Source organism: Rhinolophus ferrumequinum, chromosome 11 (assembly GCF_004115265.2).
Source record: "Rhinolophus ferrumequinum isolate MPI-CBG mRhiFer1 chromosome 11, mRhiFer1_v1.p, whole genome shotgun sequence".
Lineage (NCBI taxonomy): Eukaryota > Metazoa > Chordata > Mammalia > Chiroptera > Rhinolophidae > Rhinolophus > Rhinolophus ferrumequinum.
This window is the reverse complement of record NC_046294.1, coordinates 37,004,151-37,018,779: the sequence shown is the minus strand read 5'-3', so window position 1 is coordinate 37,018,779 and position 14,629 is coordinate 37,004,151. Positions and strand designations below refer to the sequence as shown.

Sequence of the window (14,629 nt, the reverse complement as noted above, 5' to 3'; positions counted from 1 at the left end):
AGCTAAGGCTCCAAGAGGTTACATGACTTGCCTAAGATCACAGCAGCACTCTGGAATGGTGGGAATTATACACAATATATTTTTTCCAATCTTATTGAGAAATAATTGACATACATCATTGTATAAGTTTAGGTGCATAGCATGATGATTTGATTTATACCAAATCAAATTGGTATAATTGTCCTTGTATACAAGCATACCTTGGAGATACTGCGGGTTTGGTTCTAGACCACCGCAATAAAGTAAGTCTCACAATAAAGCGAGTTGTAATCTTTTTCCTGGTAGGAGGTCTCATTATCAATTCATAAAAATACCAACATCTGTGAAGTGCAATAAAACGAAGCACAATTCGACAAGGTATGCCTCTATTGTTCAGTGATTAGCACAACTGGTTCAGCAACATCCTTAATCTCATATGGATACAATATAAAGAAAGAAAGAAGAGAAAAAAATTCTCCCTGTGATGAGAACTGCTAGGATTTACTCTCAACAGCTATTCTATGTGTCATACAGCACTGTTAACTATAGCCGTCATGTTGTACATCACGTCCCTAGTACTTACTTTATCTCATAACTGGAAATGTGTACGTTTTGCCCACCTCACTCCAATTCCTCCTTCCTCATCCTATGCCACTGGTGACCACATATCTAATCTCTTTTTCTATGAATTTGGCTGGTAATTTTTGCTGTGTGTGTGTGTGTGTGTGTGTGTGTGTGTGTGTGTGTGTGTTTGTGTGTGTTTAGATTCCACATATAAGTGCAAGCATACAGTATTTGTCTTTCCCTGTGTGACTTATTTTAAATGAATGAGGGCATGTTAGTGTTAGTCTGAATAAGGCAGTAAGAATGACAAGGATTTTACAAAATCAACTTGACTTTAACCTATTTTCTTGGAAAAGTCTATTTTTTAACTGTTATTTCAATGTCTTTTCCTACTCATAAGTACAGTTTCCTGCACTATTTCTTCTTCCCTTGAAAGGGAAGGCCTTAGAGCCGGCCTATATCCGAAGTATACTATTTGCTGCAACTATACCTTCTGTGGAGAAGAACAGAACACAGCAATATAACCAGGGAGTCGTAGTCATCACTTCAACTGAGAGGGTTTTCAAGTAACCAAACTCTGTGCACACCTGTTTTATTCCTCACAGATGTCATGTACTAATCCCTATGTGAAAGCCACCTGATAGGAATGCCATAATGTCAACTATCTTCACTTTTCTCAGTCACGATAGCCAAGTTTTACCTTAATGCCTCTGAAATCAACAAGGCCCTGCCTGTGCACTTGAACTCCTAGTGTTAATATCTTCTGTGTTTATGGTATGCCTCTAAATCCTCAAAGTAATTTCATCTTTTAGTGTATTCTCATTCCTCTAAAAACAAATGTTCCAGCCCTCCACGGGAAGAAAAAAAATGTGCTTCATTTTCAGTGGGGATCTAACCCATGAGACGGCAAGGGATTTGAGCATTGACAAGAGATAATTAGCATGATAATTTCCTTGTGCCTTTTCTAACATCCAGTACTGTGGTGAACAACAGACACAGCGAAAAGCAACAGGAGTCATTTTGATTCATTTGTTTCCCTCATGTTCCCCACTACATATGACCTGACCAGTCTTACTGATCTATATTGACTAAGTCTCTTCTTTCTGTTCCTAATCTTCTGTTCCCAAAATACCCACCCTTGTATATAAACCTTTTGTCTCCTCCCTGAACCACTGCAATATCTCTCACAAGCTATTACTCTAGTTCAAGTCTTTTTTTCTCTAACCAATTCTACAAACTGCTGGCTGAACTAATTTTTCAAAAGCAAATCTCTTACCATACCACTAGACTATTTGCTTGTGATGGCACCTTAAGATCTACCAAATGCCTTAGCTTAGCCTTACGGACCATAATGATAAGATCATATTAAACATTCTAGCTTCTACATACCCTATACCTCAGGCAAACTGGACTTTTCAGGTTCCCAATCCCATAATTCCCTGCTTCCATTTGCCCCATCCCCATGCACCTGCGATTCCCCTCTCTACCAGGATGCTCCTCTCTCTTCATCCCTATTCCACTGACAAAATTCTACCCAACTTTCAAAGAACACCAAAAGGCTGCTTCCTACAGTCCTTCTTCTTAAAGGGATATATCTTTGAGCGACAGGTTGGCTCAGTGGGTTAGAGTGCAGTGCTCATAACACCAAGGTCACAGGTTCGATTCCCACATGGGCCAGGGAGCTGCACCCTCCACAACTAGATTGGAAACAATGACTTGACTTGGAGCCGAGCTGCGCCCTCCACAACTAGATTGAAAACAACAACTTGACTTGGAGCTGATGGGTCCTGAAAAAAACACACTGTTCCCCAGTATTCCCCAATAAAATTTTTTTTGAAAAAAGCTTTAATAAAAAGTAAAGGGATATATCTTTAATTCTCTCGAACCCCAGTGTACTATTTTTGACTTTATTAAGGCACTTAACATATTCTGCATAGGGAATTACATCTCTCCTCTGCTTGTCTCCTCTGCTTGTCTCCTCTGCAATAATCAATGCAACTTAATTAACATTTATTAATCCCTCCTTTGAGTCATGCACTGAGTTATACACTAGGAACATAAAAAGGAATAAGGTGTAATAATTGTGTCTAAATTCTAAGGATTTTGATGGCAGAAACTTTGTACATTGCATTTGTTTCCAATGTAGCATCTAATGCTCTGCTTTGAATGTAGTCAGTACTCAATTTATATTTGTGGAGTTGAATTAACTTCCAACAGATACTAAGCACTCTCCTGGGAAGAAAATATTTGCTACCCAAAAAAGGATTTGCCATAACTGGGAAAACAGATAATCACATGTTTAAATAGTTTTCAGGGGGCAAGTGGAAAGTTAGATTAACCACTGATTACACCAGCCAGCGGGAAGACTCTAATGGGTCATCTCTCTCCTCACTAAGATAGCAACTGCCAAGAAGGCTAATCTGCCTCAAATGATAAATTCCCATTTGGCCAGACAGAGTTTTCAAGATTGTCAATTTGGTCCAGTAAAGATGGTTATTGCTCCACATCACAGAAATCTGTTTCTTGTACTCTCTTGGAAGTTTATATAGGACACTTTATATTGATGTCAAGATTTAAATATGTATCTGTTCAATATATCTGGGAGACACATACTTCCTGTTTGAGCTAACTACATCTAACAGCCTTAAAATGCATGTTTTCAAGACTACATTGCACTGCTGAGAGCCTAGATACAATGACACCTTTCTGCAATACGAGATTAGACAAACCTTACATTTCCTCTCCACAGGCTCTCCTCCCTTCTTGGGAAATAGAATGGAAAGCCGTAGTAAGGCCTTTTTTAAAGATAGTACCAGGAATATAAAGAAATGAAAATGGTTACTGGTGTTATGCAAAAACCAGTTTTAAAACAAAAAACTTATTGACAATGATATTTATTAATAACAAGGAAAAATTCAAGCAGCAAAAATGAGGTAAGCGGAAGGAACTCACTGGTGAATGAGCAAACCAAGCCCCAGTTCCTGGCACCTGCCAGGATAAGAGCTCCTTGGGCCAACCAGCTCCTCCCACAGGTGCTCTCTCAATAAGTGGCATGTGTATCCTCCAGGGGAAAAAAAAAAAAAAACACACAGTAGGGCATGCAACAATCACTCTGCCCTTTACCAAAAGTCAATTTAGCATCACAAGGACCAAAATTAAGGAACAATCTCAGAGAAGGAGAGAAATGTATTCTCTTTGTGTCAGAGGAATAGAAACCCAAATATCTAGAATATGAAATCTATATTTCTGGAGAGAACTGCTGGCATAAAATGGTTGCAATATTCTAACAGGATGAGAAAAATATGGGACAGGCCTTTTTTCATGGCATTCAGTCTTAGGGTAAGATGTAAGAGTTCTTGGACTAAGATGTAGAGATGTGAGGTGCTCCAGCACAGCTGAACTTATGGAAATTTTATCAGATAAGTTTTTAACCAAGAATATTCTAAATGAGGTGAAACCCTGCTGGTGTTCTAGAATGGGAAGATATGTGTTCTGAAGTCAAACAGATGGTGTTTGAATAAGAGAGAGAGAGAGAGAGAGAGAGAGAGAGAGAGAGAGAGAGAGAGAGAGAGAAGGGAAGGAGAGAAAGTAGAAAATGTTTTTATCTTACCTTTCCTGGCAATATTTAACTCATATTTTGATGTTTGGAGCTGGCAAAAATTTGGCAAAATGTGAGCATTATACCTATACTCCAAGGTAACATGAAACATGTACTTCAGATAAAACTATATGCTGAGAGTCATGCGTAGAGACAAGCATACAAAAAAATGAACCAGATTTTGTTGATTATTCAAATAATCTCTATAAACTAAATAATGACTAAAATATTTCTATATAAATGCTTAAGTAAATCAATGACTATTTTTTTCCTGAATTCTAGACAGGCTATATTTCACATCTTACAGATCGTTACATTATAAAATAATAGCTAACTATGCATAATTAAAGTATTTACTGGCATTCCCTCATTTCCTTATATTTGAGGCCACTACCCACTTCAAATTATGGCTTTATTTCCCTTTCTCTATATACATTTAATACCTTTAAATATTAATGAAAGTTACATAAGAATACTGGAAGATGATTAAGCCTATCTTCTTGGTCAAACAGGTTCAGGGAGAAGCTTTTGGGGGGAATATTCAAATTTATTAGCCATTCTTAGCAAACTGCCCCCAAGCCCCACATTGTTTACAATCTCAAGAAGAATTTTTCTCCAAAGGACACTAAATCAGTTTAACTTTGGCTCTTGTGCCACTCTACTCCACCTTCAAATGTAGCCAGTAAATTCAGCTTTACTACAATACTATAAAAATGTGAAAAGAACCATAATCTCATCTAAAAAAGAGCTGTTGACACTGTATTAGTTTAGAGAAAACCCTAAACTGAATGCTAATGCAAAATTTAATGATAATTCGCCTCGTTGCCAAAAGAGTTACAATAATTATTTTGCCATAATGTGTAAGTAATCCTAAAGGCATCTGAGAATATTACTGTGTAGGATTCAGAATACGTCCCCAAAGCGTCATTTTTCTCACGGGTTTTTTTCAATATAAATAAATCATCAACACACTACCTTCATTATAACTGTCCTCTGATTTAGAGGATTGCCTTATGAGTAAAGACACATTATAAAGGGATCATTCTGCTTCGTTAGTAAGTCAGCTTCCTTGATTGACATCCCACGTGGACCCACTTCACACCAAATTCCACTTGACAGTGAATATAATGATTGTGAGGTTCCGGTAAAACATGCCAATAGAATCAATACAGTTTCACTTCCCTTTTCCTTCATAACCAGGACCAAACTTTCAGAGTTGAAAAGTAAACCAAGATCAAATTTAGACATGTTGTTTGAAATTAGCAAAGATGAAACACTTCAGTGCTAGACAAAAGCCCTGATTTTAAGAGTAGGTTTTTGCCTTCCCTGAAATGCCTAGCTCAGGCGGTGTATTTTTATTCCTGCAGATATTGGCTTGTTTCACATTTAAGATTATGACACATCAACTTATTTTGAAAATTTTTAAGCTTGTACTGCGCATGCTTCAAGTGCTTCATGACTATCACTGATAATTGAGCAATTAACTTGAAATTACCACATGTGCTGTGATGGTACAATATGTAGTAAGCAACATGAAAGAATAAAGAACAGAGGAACTTAATACAGTGAAAAAAGTAATAAAGGGTAAAAATAGGCTATAATAATAATAGTACTGAGCAAGTTTTAATGGTCCCAGGTCTCAGTGGTTTCATGGTGCCAGGAAAATGGTTTAATGAAACAAGACCAGAGTATTACAAACCTTTTAGAGCTGTTTGTTCTGGTGCAACAAAAAGGAAGCTTCTTTTTAAATGGCCTTGTGCAATATTCAGGGATTGGTCCAAAAAGTACGTGTGGGAGTTACATTAGATGGCAAGCACAAAACAATTAGGTTAAAAATCCTGACAGGCAGATTCTTAAGAAATACAAGCTTGCAAAAATAAATGTTAGGTTTTCCTTTAAGTGTAAGACAGACAAAGCAAAAACTCCATGGCTAACAATGACCTCAAGAAGTCACCAAGCTATTGTGAATATATTTGCAAATCAAAAATGAAGATACATGGCTTGACATCAAGAGGGAAGGATGAAACTCAGCTATACTAGAAAAACCAGAATGCCTCTTCACTGTTCGTCCCATCAAGGTTTCTAATATGGGGCTTTTCTGGCTAAAACCATAGTGTGATGGTGAAGATGCTTAAATATAGCCAGTGAAGCAACTTCCATAAACCTAAATCCTACCTTACTTCAGTGGTAGGCTATCTTAAAGGTTTGCAAGAAAAACCAACAACTTAGAAAGCCAGAGAAGGAAAAAAAGATTGAAACTATAACAAAGCAAAGTCACTATTAAAAAAAATTTTTTTTCTCAAAACCCCATCAATATTGCTCCAAAACACCGCTAGCAGATTAAAAATAGGCCAGGCTATCCTTTCAGGTATAAATTAGAAACAGAAAGTGAAGAGAGGAGAAAGAGTAAGTATCTAAGGGCACTAGTATATAAAACTTCAAAAGCTTAAAATGTAATGGATATACACATTCAGATTAGCAAACTGCTTTCAATTAAAGTAGATTTCTGGCCATAGTTCACAAATGTATAGTAGCTGTGTGTATTAATGTAGATACTTCAAATGTCAGTATATCTCTAATTAACATGAGCACACAACTGTAAAACTGAGAAGGCACAATTTTAAATTCCTTACATTCCCAGCCTTAATGCTTTCATGGGGCAGCTCCCGTTGTCATGGAAAATGGCATTCAAGCCCTATTTGTGGATTTTCACAGCTCATCTTTTTTATTTACCTGCTCTATGTCAAGATTAGACTGGAATAATATTTTTTAAAGATAATGCACTCAGACCTACTTGTCCTGAAAATCACAGATGTTTTCACTGAGGGAGCTTTGGACCGGGCTATACTCAGTTTGAAACATTTCTTTCCATTTAAAAATACTATAAACAGATGAATTTGTGATTCTTTTTGTTTGCTTCATTAAAATCTATGCAATTCAAAAAATGTCAGCTGAAGCATAACATGTGGCAGTTATGGAAGAGGGTGACAGGCAAAAGTCAGGGAGGAGAAAATGATCCAGGAACATGAGGAAATGAAGTTGTAGAAGGCTCTCTACAATATCCTCCCTGACTTACTCTTCCCCAACTTTTCGAAAATATTTATACAGCAATCAAATGGAGACTGAAATGGTGATCAAAAACAACAAAAGAAAGAGAGCTAAAATACTCTCTGAGAGAGGACAGCTTGGTATTGTGGAAAGAGCACTGAGCTTGTACCATAAATCCCTAAGTTTGAGTCCTGCTACTCTGCAAAAATGTGAATAATTTCTACTTACCTCACAGAGGTTTTACAAAATTAAGCCAACTTATTGTCTGCAAAAGCAAGTGTTATACCAAATTAAGATACTGTTATTATTTTTGCCTCAATCACGGCCTAAGCAATAATCATTTTTTTTGTACCAGACAGTAAAATATTTTTGTTCCTTTTCAGGGAAAGAGTTGCTGCTATTAGAGACCGTGAACAGAGACACAATTTTATAAAAGGGAATTCATTATCAAATTACTAAAAAGGTTTGGGTAACCTGAAAAAGCAGGGTATCTAATGATCTATTTCTGTTTTGTTTTGTTTTGCTTTGCTTTTAACCAGCATTTATTGCCCTGGTAAAATTAAATGGTCAGAATGCTGTAATTATTTTTTAATTAGAGATAAAAAATTAAATGTGGACTATTAACATGGAAATCAAAGTCTTATGACACAATGCCTACTTTGGGAAAAGAAAAGGGTAGTTTTATACGTTAAAGAGGCGGGGAAACCCTATAATAATACGCTTTCAGCTTCTGAAAAGGTAACCATTTTCCTTCAGAGTGTTTTCCTCTTCTGACCTAGGTAGTAGATGTGAGTAGGGTAAGATTCCAATCGGTTCTCACACACCCTTGGTGTGGCCCATTCATTATGGATGTGCAAAACAATATCCCACCTTCCTTATCTCACAGACTGGCTTCTGAACACCTTACTAAGAAACCTTCCCATGGCCATGAGGTATAACTTTCTACCTTAGATCATGTAGCAAATAAGTTCCAAGACATGGAAATTCAAGTTCCTAAAAGAAACCATTGCCACTGATCCCATTTGCTTGTTCTTAAGCCAGACTAGATAAATATTTCTATTGTTTTAGCTGCCTCATCATTCATTGTAAGTGGTGGACATTTTCCACAATAATTCAGAGAAATGGGAACTCAAGCATTCTGGATGCCATGTTAATTTTATCTCACTTATCTCAGTCATAGTATCCTGCTAGACTTCTTTAATAAGAAGTTTCACAGTCAGGTGATGGCCATAACAAAGCTTGAGACCACTGACCAAAGGAACAAAAAGTCCATGCCCTAAACTAGCATATGGAAATTCTCAAGACTGGAAAACAATTGCTTTAGGCCTGTAAGATTAGCATGACTTTTGCCTAAGTGATCAGACAAAATCTGAAGTTGAACTCCAGAAATAACCATATGAAAACTATACCCACCGTGACCCTTCTTCTATTTTCAGCATCTCTTTTTGTTAGGTCACAAGAAAAATCTCAGCTTATTGGATCACCCCCATTCAAAGCTAGTCTCTGTATGACTTGGGGGTTGAAGAAAGCGTGAAGAATTCAGGAACCGGTCTTTGGGTGATGAGAAATGTAACCATATTTTAAAGAAGGCCATCTCGGTGGAAATACCAGTAATTATCTTTTGTCATTTTAAAAATTTAGTCATCCTAAACTTACTAAAAGGAATGATTGAATGATATGAAAGAAGAGAGGAGGAAGGCAAAAGATAAAGCAACGAAGGTAAGATTTGGACAGCTCAAAATTATTTCCCTTCACTAGGATTTCTAATAGGATAAGCTCAGCTCCTTGGAATCATCCTTTTTCTCAAGAGCCCTTCAAAGATACTTTACATTTCTTTCTCCATCTTCTTTGCCTCCTAATCCTCACTGTGATATCTTGCACAAATTAAAAGCTTATATTTAATCCAAATGAACCGTGTAGTTTAATAATTTGTGTTTTATATAAGAATTAAGTCTTCAAAATAAAATGTGAATTGATAGTTTCATAAAAATAACGTATTCATTTTTAAAGCATTAAAGCTATGCAAAATGTATTAAACTATATTAAACATTCTATATTAAACATGCCTATTTTTTTAAGTTCATTCTAAATGCCTGCCCCAATCATGCTACTACTGGAAGAAAAGTAAAGCTGGTTTTCAATAAATTTTCACTGTCTCTGCTTAAATATTAAGGAAGTTAAACTCCATAAGATTACTTTTTTTTTTCCAAATACTTTCTTAGAAGTATAGTCTCTAAAACTCCTTTACAGGAGTACACTAACAAAAGAAAAGTTTCTATGTCTTTGTTGTTATCAAATATAAAAGGGCCCTTTAGATGCCAATGGTTTACAACAATGTTCACATATAAATATATTTTAAACTCTAATTACTAAAATATGGTCTTACATACACACAGACATTTTTAACATCTGCCACATCTTCTGAACTACTTCTATATTAACAAGCATATGTCAATTTAAAGAACTTCAGTTGAGTATGAAAGTTCATTCCATTTTTTTCATGAAATTTACCTTTTTTCCTGAGAAAAGGTATTTTTGTTCTCCAAAGTACCATGTAAAATATAATAGTGTTTTGGGGACAGTGAAGAAGGCCGGAATACCCCCAATTTGAAATACATTATATATTCACTAAATGAATCTCTGCTTACTTAGCACATAATCTCCTCTCGTACTGACAGTTCTTTGAATTCTGTATCATCTCACATCTTTTCTGTGAGTACAGAAACACAGAGCTCTTCAAGTCCAGACAACCACAAGACAGGAACAATTTACCAGGGTAAATTACTCCTCTATATAGACTAGGCCCTTTAAGGTAATCCATTCCTACAATTGAGCCCCATCTTCAAAAAGTAATATATTTATTCTTTCACCAGCTGATATTTTTTTCTATAGTTCTCTTAAAAAAAATACACAAAAAAAACAACAAATAACACTTGCAAAACAAAAAAACTGACAAAAATTCACATACAAAAGGAGTGCAAAATTTATTTACAAATGATAACTTTCATTACACAATGAGGAGAGTAATAAATAAACCAATACTTACAAATACGCACAAGAAATCAGCCCCAGCACCCAGAAATCACTGGTAAATTGCCTTTGAATTCATGAAAGTGACCTGAAAATTTCAACAGAAAACGAAATGAAAAAGGATGAGTGAATTGAATTTATATGATTTATTAAAGTATACATTCTGGCTACAAATCATACTATTTTTAACTAAGGCAGTTGTCCCTATCTACTCTAACAACTTTTTCAAAGATGATAATACCAAAAAAAAAAAAAAAAAAAAAAGATGATAATACCAAAAGAAACAATTATGTCATTTTTCTACAGCTAAGAATACAGTATCTCCATCTATTATACCTTTTTTTTTATTTGTCAGTAATAAAGGTATAACTAAAGTACAAGGTATAACTAAAGTATAAAATAAAGGTATAACTAAAGTATAAGGCATAGATAAAGTATAACTAAAAACAAAAGGGAGAATTTTTAAAAGTGAAATAAAGGCTTACAAGTTACATTTGTAAAACATGTTTAATTTATGTCTGCAAGCTACAATGCATTAACTTCACAGAAAATATATGTGTCCAACAAGAGTACCTTGTAGGTCGAATAAATATGAAAGGATGAAGTTTTTGTTCTACCTAAAGTATGGAACCTATTTAGATGGTAAGCTGTATACAATGCATTCTGTATGAGCCACAATTCAATCCAAAATTCTTTTGCTTGCACACAATTTCGTTCTGGCCGAAGAGGTAACAGATGCAACTCAAACAAACAGAGCTAGCCTTGTAAAAAAGTTTTAACTAGCACAATGAGTCACTTTATGCCTCTAAATATCTATGGTTTCCTCTCTCCAGAACCCCCATGCATTAGAAGGTAGTTTGGTAGTTTATTTTTATTGTTTGGTCTAAATACAGCACATTTTTAGTTCCATGAAAACAAAGAAACTTTGTTGCAAAGGCTGCATTCTTTCCCAAATGTGAGGATGGCTATGAGTAGTGTTCAATTGAAAATAATAATGGAGTTTAGGTTCCTGATTTAGATCAGAAACTTTCCTAGACTCTAGGGATTGGTTTGACTCAATCACCATTTTTTAAAAAAATATAGCCAGTAAATATCTAGGTTAGTTAACCTAGTTAGCTAACTAGATAAAATTCATTCTGAAGAGAAAAACATCATTTATAGGAATCACTACTCCCAATATTGCATTTGTAGCACAAATGGCCATAACAGATTAAGTATCAGCAGCTGAAATTAAGTTGAGATATGAAATAAATATCTAACTCAGCTCTTTCCTAGCTTAGACTTTTGCCCAAGTTACCTAGATAGTTTATTCTATTTTCTAATCAGGATTGCTAGATAATGAATCTGTCCTGGACATTTGGACAGCTTTAAGTATTGATAGCTAATATACCCTTTAGGTTTCTTTACCAGGCCTTCTCTTTGTAAGGAATAGTGTCTCAGGCCTTCCACAATCCAATTTCCAGCAACTCTGTAATGCCTCCTTCCAGGGATTCAAGAAGTACAGGAGGGTCTCGCCAGGGAAAGGTAGCTTTGTCATTTATTTTTGGTATCACACTCTTCTCCTCATGACTTTCTGATGTTTTAGGACCCAGGAGAGCAATTTTATATGGGACATCACACAACCCTATGTGGACACACTCTGTGTATTGTTCAAGGCCAGTGAAGAATACTGGTCCTGTTATAAGCTATTCTGTTATTTTATCCTGCCCTGAATTATAAAGTATAACTTTGAAGTTATCTACAAAATAAACCAAGAGCAAACATATCCAAACGGGTTACATATCCAAAGCCTAATGCTGGAAGAATCCAAATGGGTTTTTGAGTACTTGTATATTTTTAAAATAATCACACCTTGCCTTTCTAGCAAATATTTTATTAAAGGTATGAATTGGAATTATGCAACACATTCCATACATCTCATTCCTTCATTTGCATTTAAATGATGGGGGATAAAGTTAAAATGCATCCAGAAAATATTATGGCTGATGCGTATCTCATTTTTCCAATCACTAGACTCTAGGAGTTAAGATCTCTAACTCTGGAAATATTTTAATTTGGAACAAGTCAGATTCCAAACTTTCAGGGCAAATAATATTCTAATATGCATTAATATGAAGTCAATAAATCTCTTTGTCATATAAATGCAGTCTTGCTACATATGTGAAAAGCAACTCCGAATCTTTTTATCTAAACTGATTTACACTATTCGTGAATTTTATAGCAAACAATTTAAAAAGTATAAGCTTCTAAAATCAAAGTTCATTACTATAACAAAGAAAAAAAATTTAATGCATACTTCCTTCTGCAGAGAATTTAGGAATAAACAAGCAACATTATGATGAGCAAACAGTTAAGAATTAACTCACAAGAATTAACACACAACTTGAAGTAAGCTACTTCTTTAAGAACTGAAATAGTTTAGGCTGAAGAAGACATTTCCAAAATACAAGTGCCCACTTTGGTCCTGAGAGCAGCACAAAAGTAAGAAGACAGAGAAGGAAATGCCAAAGCAAATCACCATCTGTTCTAGAAAATCACAATCTGTTTAGAAAAATGGATCCTCAAAACACCCAATCACCATAGATTGTTCCATCCCTGTTTGCTCGTTCAATCATTCAGCAAATCATGACCAAAGGTTAGAGATTGCACTAGACAGTCTGAACACAAAAATTAAAATATAAATAAATAAAATCATTATGTCGTACACCTAAAACTAATACAAAGTTATATGTCAATTATATCTCAATTAAAAAATAAACGAATAAATAAATAACCATAGCCTTTCCCCTCAAGGATTTTTCATTCAATAATCCAACCTGGGGCACAGACTACTACATCTGACCATGGTGGTGACGTGCTTTATATTATTTGGTCACCAAATCTTTTGCACATCTTTAGTTTACTAAATAAAAAGTATATGCAACAATGCTTCAATATAAAAATGAACATAAAATATAAAGAGAAAATGTACAAATGAAAAAATACAAATGTCCAGTAACATAATGTATAATCTCCCTAATAATCAAAGAAATTTAAATAAAATGTTTTAACCTACAATATTGGCAAAATACTTTGTAAACTGGACAAAAACTAGTAGTGGTGAAGGTGTGGAAAAATAAACACTTTCATGTACCACTAATGAGTTTATAAATTGGATTCAACTTTTTTGAATGGTAATTTGACTATAAGTGTTAAAATATTTAATGTTGGATTTCCTTCGACTTTGCAATGCCACTTACAAAAATTAACCTAAAGATAATCATAAAAAATATTAAAAGATATATACATGTAACATATAGCATTTTTGTTACAGCCAAAAATTGGAAATAACCTACTCACTGGATAAGTAATTATGGTGAATACATGTATTACTACTTTGTAATCATTAAAAATTATGCTATACACCTATATTTACTGACATAACTTGATGGCCACACATATTATTGAATTAAAAAATATGTAAAATAAGAACCAATCTACAGAAAATTGAATGTGTCTACACATACATGTGTAACAAAGTAAAATACAATTTAACAAAAATGTTAACATTGAATGAAATATAGGCTTATTTTTACGTTCTTATTCTTATGAATTGGTGTTATATTGTTTAATACTTAATATGTCTAACTTATACATCCAAAGGTAGTCACTCAAATCCAAGCTAACTCGCTATTAAAGTGGCAGCAAACGCAAAATATTAATATTAGTTACAAAGAGAAAAATCTTTGAACTACAAAGCAACTTCAAACAAGTATCTTGTCATCAAATGAAGAAACCATAAAAATTTTCACAAAAGCATGTCCCCCAAAAATAGGTAATAGATCAAAGGTAAACAGCAAATAAAAACACTGCCACCTCCCTGTATAATTAGGCTTTAAAAGCTTTCAAGTTAAATTTTTTAATCCTACTTAAAACTGTCTCTAAGCCACACCCATTTCTTTTCTTATCCCCATTCCTTTTTTTATTAGTAGTAGTATTATTTGATTTAGCAAGAAGATTCAAGCACCAAATGAGTGGTTAGATTAAATTATGTAGAATTTGCATTAATTATAAAAAATGAAATTCATCTTTCAAAGGAACGATACCAAGTTAATGCCCAATTTTTAAAAATGCTACTGCTGATAATTAAGTCTATTTATTTATTCTATGCTCCTCAACCTACATCTTCAATATGATTTCAGTACTGAGGACCGCCATTTGAAAGGGACATTGACAAGCACGCAGAAGAGATTGGCGAAGAAATCTTCTTGGAACCAGGTTACATTAGATGGTTGCGTGTTCTAAAGATTGTTAGTTTGGAATGAACTTTAGAGATCATCCAACTCTTTGGTCCCAGGATTCCTTCACATTTCTAAAAATTAATAAGAGCTGCACTTATGCTTATCAATATTTATTATATTAGAAACTAAA

The 14,629-nt window shown here is 34.6% G+C and overlaps 1 protein-coding gene across 7 annotated transcripts in view; it reads right to left on the bottom strand.

Moving 5' to 3' along the window:
• Nucleotides 1–14,629, bottom strand: part of SOX6 (SRY-box transcription factor 6) — a 596,148-nt gene that overhangs the window by 479,604 nt on the left and 101,915 nt on the right. For all 7 annotated transcript variants that reach the window (XM_033119777.1, XM_033119776.1, XM_033119779.1 and 4 more), the window contains exon 2: nt 10,236–10,307. The gene's annotated coding sequence lies outside the window, so the exon portion shown is untranslated. The remainder of the gene's footprint in view (nt 1–10,235; nt 10,308–14,629) is intronic.